This window comes from Solanum pennellii, chromosome 1 (assembly GCF_001406875.1).
Source record: "Solanum pennellii chromosome 1, SPENNV200".
Lineage (NCBI taxonomy): Eukaryota > Viridiplantae > Streptophyta > Magnoliopsida > Solanales > Solanaceae > Solanum > Solanum pennellii.
This window is the reverse complement of record NC_028637.1, coordinates 54529918-54540254: the sequence shown is the minus strand read 5'-3', so window position 1 is coordinate 54540254 and position 10337 is coordinate 54529918. Positions and strand designations below refer to the sequence as shown.

At 36.1% G+C, this 10337-nt stretch overlaps 1 pseudogene; it reads left to right on the top strand.

Annotated features, from left to right (window-relative positions):
* The first annotated feature begins 2696 nt into the window (after nucleotides 1-2696).
* The window catches only part of LOC107006086, an 11413-nt pseudogene continuing 3772 nt past the window's right edge, over nucleotides 2697-10337 (top strand).

The window sequence follows — 10337 nt, the reverse complement described above, 5'->3', positions numbered from 1 at the left end:
TGAGTTCATTATTAAGTCTTGACTTAAGTTTATATTTATGGAAGCATGTCTTGACACTCAACCCAACATACATAAATTCAATAGATGAGACTGGTCTTCCAACCTTAGAATTCACTACATGGGAAAAACCTTTCACATTATATCATATTCATGCACAAGTGTTTATATGAGAATAACCTTTCAACAACACAACTAGATCATGAGCATATTCACTTTACTCTTAAAGTGTTTGCAAAGCATGTACTAATCTTCATAAAATATGCATAATGTCATATCTTTCCCTTTTAAGGTCAAAACTCTTATCAAATCAACACATCTAGAATGACTACATTAGACATGTATGTATTCATAATTCAAGTATAGTACAATTACTACAAGCATAATCTCACACTTCACCTCCTTGACGTTCAAAGCTTACTTTCAATCATCACTCCTGGGTTCACACACTTGATGGAAATTATCCTAACTCATGTGATTCCATCACTTCATACATTCATACATTCATGAGGTAGATTAGGTAGATAAAGTCCTTCCACAACAATGTTATCTACTAGTCTACCATCATCAAGTCAACTTTTTCTTATGGCCTTAACATACATAATTCATCATATTAGCATTTACCTTCAAACCTAGAAGTCGACATTTATAACTATGAGTCTTTACTCTTAATAGCGCTACTCCATAAAAGCACCTTATGAACCTAGATTACAAGGCATTCTAATCACAAAATCTTCATTATCAAGTGATTCTAGTTTTAAATCATCATAAAGGTTCAACTTCAAGCTTTCCTAGTCATGATCCATCATATATACCATAATCTCATTCAATTCATGTCTATATTCCTTTATTCTTGAATATTCCTTTATTCTTGAACAATTACTATACAACTCATAAATTATAGAAGATCATCTATGAATCCTCAATTTCACCTTTCATGGCATAAACCCACAATACTATAGTTTCATCAATTAGACTAGGATTAACCATGGAAAACACATAATATCATTATAATAACATAATCTAATATTAAATTAAGCACTATCCACTCAATTGGCTTCTAACTTAACATAATCAACAATTTTGGAAGGAACCCTAACTTGATTTGGGGATTTCATATTTATAATTAGGGGAAATCTAGGGGGCTTCATGGATGGAAGAAACCATGGATGGATAAACCATCATACCTTGATTATAAAGCCTTACAAAACTTGCAACAATGGAGTCTTTTTCTAGCTTGACCCTCTTCTTCTTCTTTGAGTTTTCTTGAGAGAAATATTTGAGAGGAGAGCTTTTGAGGATTTGATTTGGGTCTTGGAATAATTGACTTAATTGAGTGATTTTGGGATTAAAATGACTTATATAGATGTTCTAGGCTTGGGAAAAACAACATAACTTTGAGTTAAAACAATTGGAAGAAGACCCAAGAAGTCCCTTGACTAAACTGCCAAAAAGGCATGAAGGACGACTTTACGGATCATGATCATCACCACGGCCTGTCAAACGGGTCGTGAAGAATTTTCAGCCTGACAATGCTTCACTATTTTGGGCATAACTTTTTGCTCTGATATGCGAATTGGGCAAATTCCGTGGTGTTGAAAAGAGGACCTAGAGACCTTTAATTGGATAGGTAATGACTCACCTAATTCTTTTTTATCTAAGAGATATCATCATTTGAAGTTAACCCCAAACTATAAATTTAGTGAAAAGCCCTTCACATGAGTCTCCATGAGCCTTAGTGCCTACCACGAGCCATGGTGCCTCCATGATACAGTAGCTAGGCAACTTTACCTTTGACGCCCAAAAATCTAAGGCACCACCGCAAACTTTATCATGAGTCATGGTCATCACCACGAGCCATGAAGTGACTCATTTGGAGGGAGCTGTTTTGAGCGACCTTTGTTTAGCCACTGCCTAGTCCACATGAGCCGTGGTCCTCATCATGAGCCGTGGTGGTGGTCGTAGAAGGTGAGACATTGTCCATGTAAGAGTTGACTATCCTAGTCCTCTTCCTTGGCTCTTGCCCTCACACTTAGCCTAGTTTAGTTTACTAGTTTACGGGGTGTTACAACTACAACAATAGCTTACAATATACAACCCGCAAGGCTCGACAATCATAGTCCAACAGTTACATGCAACTTTTTTTTTTTGTATTGAGTGGTTTAATTTCCTACTGTGGCTTTCTTTTTTCTATTTGAAGTTGTACTCTACATGCATTTTTTTTAATTTTCTATAAAATCAAATTTTGAATTTTAAAGTTAAGCCGAAGTTATAGTTTTATAATATTCTGGGTCTAGGGCACATTATTGTAATAATTTAAGATTAAGGTATAAAATATTTCATTATAAGCATATTCAGTCCAAGTATTTTTCAGAGCAAGATATAAAGTATTTTTTATGTTAAGATGTAAAATATTTCATTTAAGTATTTTTAAGGACAAGGTATAAAGTATTTTCTATTTATACCTTTGATTAATACCTTGTGCTGAATATAAATATAAAATAATGTGTACTTAAACTAAAATATCTAAATAATAAAATAACTTATATTTTCTATTTATACCGTTGATTAATACATTTTGCTGAAAATAAATTTGAAATAATTTACACTTAATTAAAATATCTAAATAATATAATAATTTATATCAAGTATTTCCTGTATAGGGATTAGGTGGTACGATAATTAGTAGATGATTTGCCTTATTTTAAGGGATTGATAAAATAATTCATCCTTTTAATTTTATTCATCCTGATTCCTGAATAACCTAGGAGAAGATTTGGGAAATTGCTTCAGAAATGGCTCCTAAGCCCAAAGAGAAAGCAAAGGCATCAGCAGCCCCTGCTATATCAATTGAAGATCTCTTCACTTCTCTTAACCGCCACATCCAACGATCCGAGTATGAGCAAGCCATCAAAGTTTCCAATCAGAGTAAGTTCCTTTTTAGCTATAATTTCATCCATCTGTAATATTCCAGTGTATAGCATTTGATGATTTTTATTTGAAGTTCTTGCGGCTTCACCTGGAGATGAGGATGCGATACTGTGTAAAGTGATGGCGTTAGTGAAAGCAGATTCTATAGAAGAAGCTTTGGTTGCTATTAAAGACTCTAGCAAAAAGGCTTCTCTTGATCTTAGCTTCTTTAAGGTAATACCTATTGCACTAATTTAAAGGTGATTAGAAAATAGGAATTATGCACGCATACATATATATCTAGAGATTTTAGTTTTGCTTTTACATTGAAATTGGATAATGGTGCTAAGGCGAGTTTGGTATTACACAAATTTTCCACTGAAGAAGTTACTTTTCACGTTTGATATCTGAGAAAACATTTTGTATTATGAGGGTGGATAACTGGCTTCTCTATCCATGTCACTTGCCCCAACCAACACTACTACAATATTACTCCTCTGTTCCAATTTATGTGATTTTTTATTTCACGCGGAGTTTAAGAAAGGAATGATTTTGAAACTTGTGGTTTAAAACAACCCATAGATATTTGTGGCTATAAATGGTCTCAATAAGGATAAAGTTAGAAGTTCAAAGTTAATTTTTAAGTATAAAAAAGTGTCATTCTTCTAGGGACATACTAAAAAGTAAAATATAATTTGAGATGGAGGGATTATATGTCTTTAGTACTCAAAATCACCTAAGCACTAATCTATTCTTTTGGTGAAGTGAATAAATTGTATTAAAGACTGAAGAGGCATCAAGAGGATGCAAAGTTACAAAGCATCTAACTGGTAGGTTCAGGGAATAACTAATGAAGCTAAAAACTAAGCAAAAACCTGTAAAAAAAAGTCTAAATATAACCCCAAGACTAGTGCTAAGTCAGGATTCAGGGTCAAGGAGCTAATAAAATCCAAAAAATTGTCAACACTGTTTACAGTGGAGTTAAAATGCCTACTCAGAATACTAACTAATAATCTAGCATTTAGAGTACTTGTAGGAGTTGAAATTCCATCAAAGCATTTGCTATTCCTTTCCTTAGAAATACATGAAAAATTGCTGCTGGGATCATTCTCCAGATCCTTCTGATGGTTTCATCAACTCTCCAGAGTATCCAACTTTCATAGTTATCTTCAATGGAATAGAGCATGACCCATTAGAGTCCAAGCACAGAGAAAATAGAGGCCAAATGTCAGCTGTTACTGAGTAATGCAGAAAGAGGTGGTTGACAGATTCATTATTCCGCTTGCAAAGGAAGCACCTGTTGTCAAGGATGATAACTTCTCTTTCTGAGATTGTCTTGTGTCGGGCATTTCCTATGGACTGCTGTCCATGTGAAGCAACTAATTTTGAAAGGTTGTTTAGTCCTCCAAAGAAGGGGGAACCTTGGATTAACTGGTAAAGTTGTTGCCATGTGACCAGGTGGTCACGTGTTCAAGCCTTGGAAACAACCTTTGGCATAAATGCAAGGTAAGGATGCGTACAATAGGCCCTTGAGGTGGGGCCCTTCCCTAGACCCTGCATACAAAGGGAGTTTAGTGCACCGGGTTGCTCTTTTTTTGGTCTAATCCTTCAAATACGTTCCAAGGCTAAGCTTCAAGAATTCCATTTCTGAGAGCGTCCTTGTTTGTAACATTCTTTCATAGTGTTAACTCCCTTCTTAGAGTTTTCCAATAGTATTCTATGTTTGGAGGTAGTATCCAGATGTGTTCTTCCAAAGCCCCAAGGAGGATGAGTAAATCATTGATTTCTCAATCCTGTAGGATTCTTCTGGGAAGTGCACTCTGGTTGCATCTTTGTTGCTAGCTATCTGAAGAAGTCTTAGAAGGGAGACCTTCATTGTAGTGTCCCCAAATCATAAATCATGCCAAAATTTGACGTTGAGTCCATTGCCAGCTTTGAAGGGAACTTTCTGAGAAAATTCATCTTCTAGGCTATAATGTGTTTCCCGACCTAAACACCATGTGGTTTCACTGCCTCTCTTGGGATACCAGTGGTCTTGAGAATCGTATTTGGCAACAATATTGTCATTCCAGTAACATGCCTTAGGTTGACTAAACCTCTGTCGCCATTTCATTAGTAATATGAAGCTTCAAATCTTTGATCCCCAAGCCTTCCTAAGGCTTAGGAAGAGTCACAATTTGCCATTAACCAAAGGACATATGTTATTAACTATTTCTTTCACATAGGAATCTTCTTTTGGGGCTGTCTGTGTTTTATGGCTGAACTTGGCATATGAAATAGAGACATAATGTAAAGGGGGATGCTATCAAGGACACTGTTGATTATGGTGAGTCTACCACCTAGAGGCAGGCACTGACTCTCCATGTTGCATGCCTTTTCTCTATTCTTTTTGTAACTCCATTCCATATCTCAACTGATTTGAATTTAGCACCTAATGGTAAATCCAACGTAGGTAGTGAGGAGAGAGCCCATATTGCAGCTGGGTATGTCCACTGACTCTTCTAAGATAATTTACTGGATAACTACTTTTTTTGAGCATATTGGTATGTAGAACAGAGATAGACTCAAAAGACCATTCGACTGATGTTGAGATTGTGGACTGTCTGCTCCACCAAAAAATCAAAATATCAACTATATTGAGCAAAGGAGAAATAATGATAGTGGTGGAGGGATTCCTAGCAACCTGGAACCCTTGAATCCATTGGAGCTTTTTCACCTTCGCCAGCATTTGAGTGAGCCCCCATTCCATTGCCAGAACAAACAAAAAGGGGGAGAGAGGGTCTCCCTGCCTGCAACCCTTTTGAGGAGAAAAAACCGCTAAACATACTATTAACCAAAATTGAAAATTTTACAGTTGCAATACAAAAATATATTCACCTTATACATCTATTCTTTTAATGACAACCTTATAATCTATTTCCAAATGCCATCTTTGGTGTATCAATTAAATAAGCCCAATATAATTGGTCAAAGGCCTTTTCTATGTCCAGCTTGCTTACAAGGCCAGTATCTCCAGTTTTGAGCTTCCAAACAAGAACCTCATTGGAAATCATGGAGGCATCAGTGATTTGCCTATTTTTCATGAAAGCGCTTTGCTGTCCAGAAATCAATTTTGTCAATCTTTCAACTAGAACTTTAGTCACTAGCTTGTACACGCTGCCTGTTAAGCTGATGAGTTTAAAATCTCTCAACTCCACAACTCTCTTCTTCTTTGGGATGAGAGCAGTGAAAAAAGCATTGCCGGACCTTACCATCTGACAGTTTGTGGACAAAGTTGAAACCACGCATCATGTCATCCTTGATGAAACTCCAAGATTTCTGAAAGAAGGCCATGGTGAACCCATCAGGGCCTGGGGTGGGGCTCTGTCTGGGGCACAAGTAGGTATGTTCACGACAACAACATATCTCATGTAATCCACAAGGTGGGGCGGGGGAGTGTAAAGTGAATATGGCATACTTTATCACTATCTTAGAGGTAGAGAGGTTCTGATAGACTAAACTAATTAACCAAATCGATTAAATAAACTGATTTTTATTTGGGTATGACTTGGTTTTTCATTTTTAAAAACCAATAATATTTGGTTTAGTTATGGTTTTGTTAAAAGAATCAAAGAAATACCCAACCCGAACCAACAAATGTATACATATTTTTATAATTATAGATACATAATATGATTTTTATGAACAATTCTATCTTATATATGTTTTATCTATACATAATATTATATTTATGAACAATTCTATCTTATATATGTTTTCATCAAAATTTACTCATAAATTTACTGATATTTAAGTAAAAGAATAACAAAAGACTTGATAATCCTCAAAGTTGGGTTAATCATCCCAGCCCCCAAGTCATTTTGATTTTCCTCTGTCTCGTTTGTTCTCTGTCTCAAACTTAGAGTTGTGGTAATCTTGCGTAGTGGCAAGTTGTTATTTGTTGCATAAGTTTTTTTTTGTTATCTCACTTGATTTATACTCCCTCCGTTTCACAAATTATGACCTAGTTTGACTTGGCACAAAGATTAAGAAAATAAAGAAAACTTTTGAATCTTGTGGTCCTAAACTAAAGTTATGTCAAATGTACAAAATTGCTCTTTGATCCTGTGGCCTTAAACATGCCACATGGAAAGGTGAAATTGAAATGTTACCAAAAAAAAAGAAAGAGTTTTAATTCTTTTTGAAGCATACTTAAAAGGAAAGGATGTCATTCTTTTTGAAACGGAGGGAGTATTATTTTATCTTACAGGATTTAGCAAAGTGAGGATATGAATTATATTGTGTTGGTAAATGTAATTGCATACTTTGTTCTTGTTTAACCATTGTGAGAAATATTGGAGAAAATATTATTGAATTGCGTAAATAAATTGTTACATGAAGACCCTATTTAAACACATTACATCGAAAACCTTTTCCAACTAGATTCCTATTCTTATTCCTTTTCTAATTTCTATTCTAAGTAAGAAATACTTATTCCTATTCTAACACTCCCCCTCAAGCTGGTGCATACAAATCATATGCACCTAGCTTGTTACAAATGTAATTAATACGAGGACATGTGAGAGACTTGGTGAACATATCTGCAAGCTGATCATTTGACTTCACAAATTTTGTAACAATATCTCCTGAGAGTATCTTTTCTCTGACAAAGTGACAGTCAATCTCAATGTGCTTAGTCCTTTCATGAAACACTGGATTTGATGCGATATGAAGAGCCGCTTGATTATCACACACAAGTTCCATTTGATCAATTTTGCCAAATTTTAGTTCTCCCAGTAACTGTTTGAGCCAAACTAACTCACAAGTTGTTGTCGCCATTGCTCGATATTCTGATTTTGCACTAGATCGAGCAACCACATTTTGTTTCTTACTCTTCCACGACACCAAATTACCTACTACTAAAACACAATATTCGGATGTCGAACGTTTGTCAAAGGGTGATCCCTGCCCAATCAGCGTCTGTATATCCAATGATATGCTCATGACCTTGATCCTCAAACAGTAGTCCTTTGCCGGGGGATGACTTTATATATCAAAGAATACGAACAACTACTTCCTAATGACTATCACATGGGGAAGTCATAAACTGACTCACAACACTCATGGGAAAAGAGATGTCTGGTCTACTCACTGTGAGATAATTCAACTTTCCAACAAGTCTATACCTTTCAGGATTACTAAGTGGCTCCCTCTGTCCCGAAAGAAGTTTAACATTCGGATCCATCAGAGTGTCAATAGGTCTACATCCCATCATTCCTGTCTCCTCAAGAATGTCTAAGGCATACTTGCGTTGAGAGATAACAATGCCTGATCTAGACTGAGCAACCTCAATACCTAGAAAATACTTCAATCTGCCAAGGTCTTTAGTCTGAAAGTGCTTAAAAAGATGTTGCTTTAAATCGGTGATACCATCTTGATCATTACCGGTGATAACAATATCATCAACATAAACAACCAAATAGATACATCGACCTTGTGCAGAATGTCGATAAAACACAGAGTGATCAGCTCCACTACGAGTCATGCCAAACTCCCGAATTACTTTGCTAAACTTCCCAAACCAAGCTCGAGGAGACTGTTTCATACCATAGAGTGACCTACGCAATCGACATACAAGGCTACTAGACTCCCCCTGAGCAACAAAACCAGGTGGTGCTCCATATAGACTTCTTCCTCAAGATCACCATGTAGAAAAGCATTGTTTATGTCCAACTGATAAAGAGGCCAATGACGAACGGCAACCATATATTTTTAGAACCAAAAACATCACATCCAAAAGACATTATGCTAAATTTGTCTCCAGAACAACAAAAAAATCTTGATTATTGAGATCTGACCGTCGGAAAATTCAAATTTCGAAAAAAATTTGCTGGAAACAGCCTAAAAATAGCCGGAACCCTAATTTCGGCGATTGAATCTGGTCGGAATCAGAAAAAAATTACACAATTAGACTCAGAATGAAGAGGTGACTCAGATAGTAAAGAAATTGTCGAAAAAACTGGCCAAAAAAAGTCACACGCGCCGGCGCGTTGGTCTGACAGTTCACGGGCGAAAATCCTACCGGAGGCATGTGTAGCACTGGTTTCCTGTGGGAATGATTGGGCTTTGCTCGCCGGGAAATTCCGCAGCTAGTGGTGTGTCAATTTTATGGAAACAGTGACGGAAAATAATAATTATTCGGACAACAACAAGGTTACCGAAAAATATTTAACTTCTTTTTTCTCGCAATTGCTCTGATACCATGTGAGAAATATTGGAGAAAATATTATTGAATTGCATATCTAAATTGTTACATGAAGACCCTATTTATAGACACTACATTGGAAAGCTTTTCCAACTAGAATTCCTATTCTTATTCCTATCGTAAGTAAGAAATACTTATTCCTATTCTAATAACCATATAAGATCAAACCCCTCCAAGGTTTGCAGGGCCATAACAAGTAGCTTGTGGGTTGTTTGGTTATCCTTTGTTTGCTAACAAATTGTATTTTCGTGTATGATTCATAGTAATGTCCTTCAGGTTCCTTAGCTTTTGTGTGAACATAAAATCTGGGGTACCCATAACTGTATAAGAGTTCCACCAATCTTTCAGCATATCTATGGAACCATCAGATTGTAACCACATGTTCTCGAATTTAAAATATGAGGGTGATGCTACCCGATCCCCACTTTCCCAAATTATTGGCTTATGATTTGAGAACACCACGGGCATGGTATGCTGCTTAATGACTTTAAACATTTCCTCCATTCAGGGGATATTAGAACTCTGTCAATTCTTGAGGCTTGGGAAAGCTCCTCCACTCTTGAACAGGTCTACTGTGCTCTTTGTAGTAGAGGGTCAAATGTCAATCAACTCCAAGTCTAGGATGATGATTGAGAAAACCCTCATGGCATGTCATTACCAATCTTTGAGAAAAGGGAAAAGGATAAAGAGAAGAAGGTTCATTGTATGTTTTAAAGCTAGTTAGGATATTCTTACCAAAGTTTGATTTCCCAAGATGTTAGGTGCAACTAGTTTTTCATCTGATAGTCTCGTATTGCATACCTGAATGATATGATTACGATTGAAACATCCTTATGGCTTCCTAGTTCCTCCCATGGGCAATTCCAACTATGAAGTAGGAAGTATATAGGGGTGGCAAAATGGGTAAATAATATGAGTATCCATTCATATTACCCATTTTAAATGAATTGGGTATCCAACTCATTTAAAAATGGGTAAAAAACGAGTAATACCCATATTACCCATTTAAAAATGGATAGTTAAATAGATAAAATGGGTAAAAGCAAAAAAAAAAAAAGTGACAAAGGGTTGGGTAGTAAGAATTCTTTTTGAAAAAATATATAAAAAAAATGAAACTTTCTTTTACATTTTATTTGGGATAGGGGGTGTGGGGTGCTGGTAGGGGGTAAGGGGTGGGGAAGCTGGT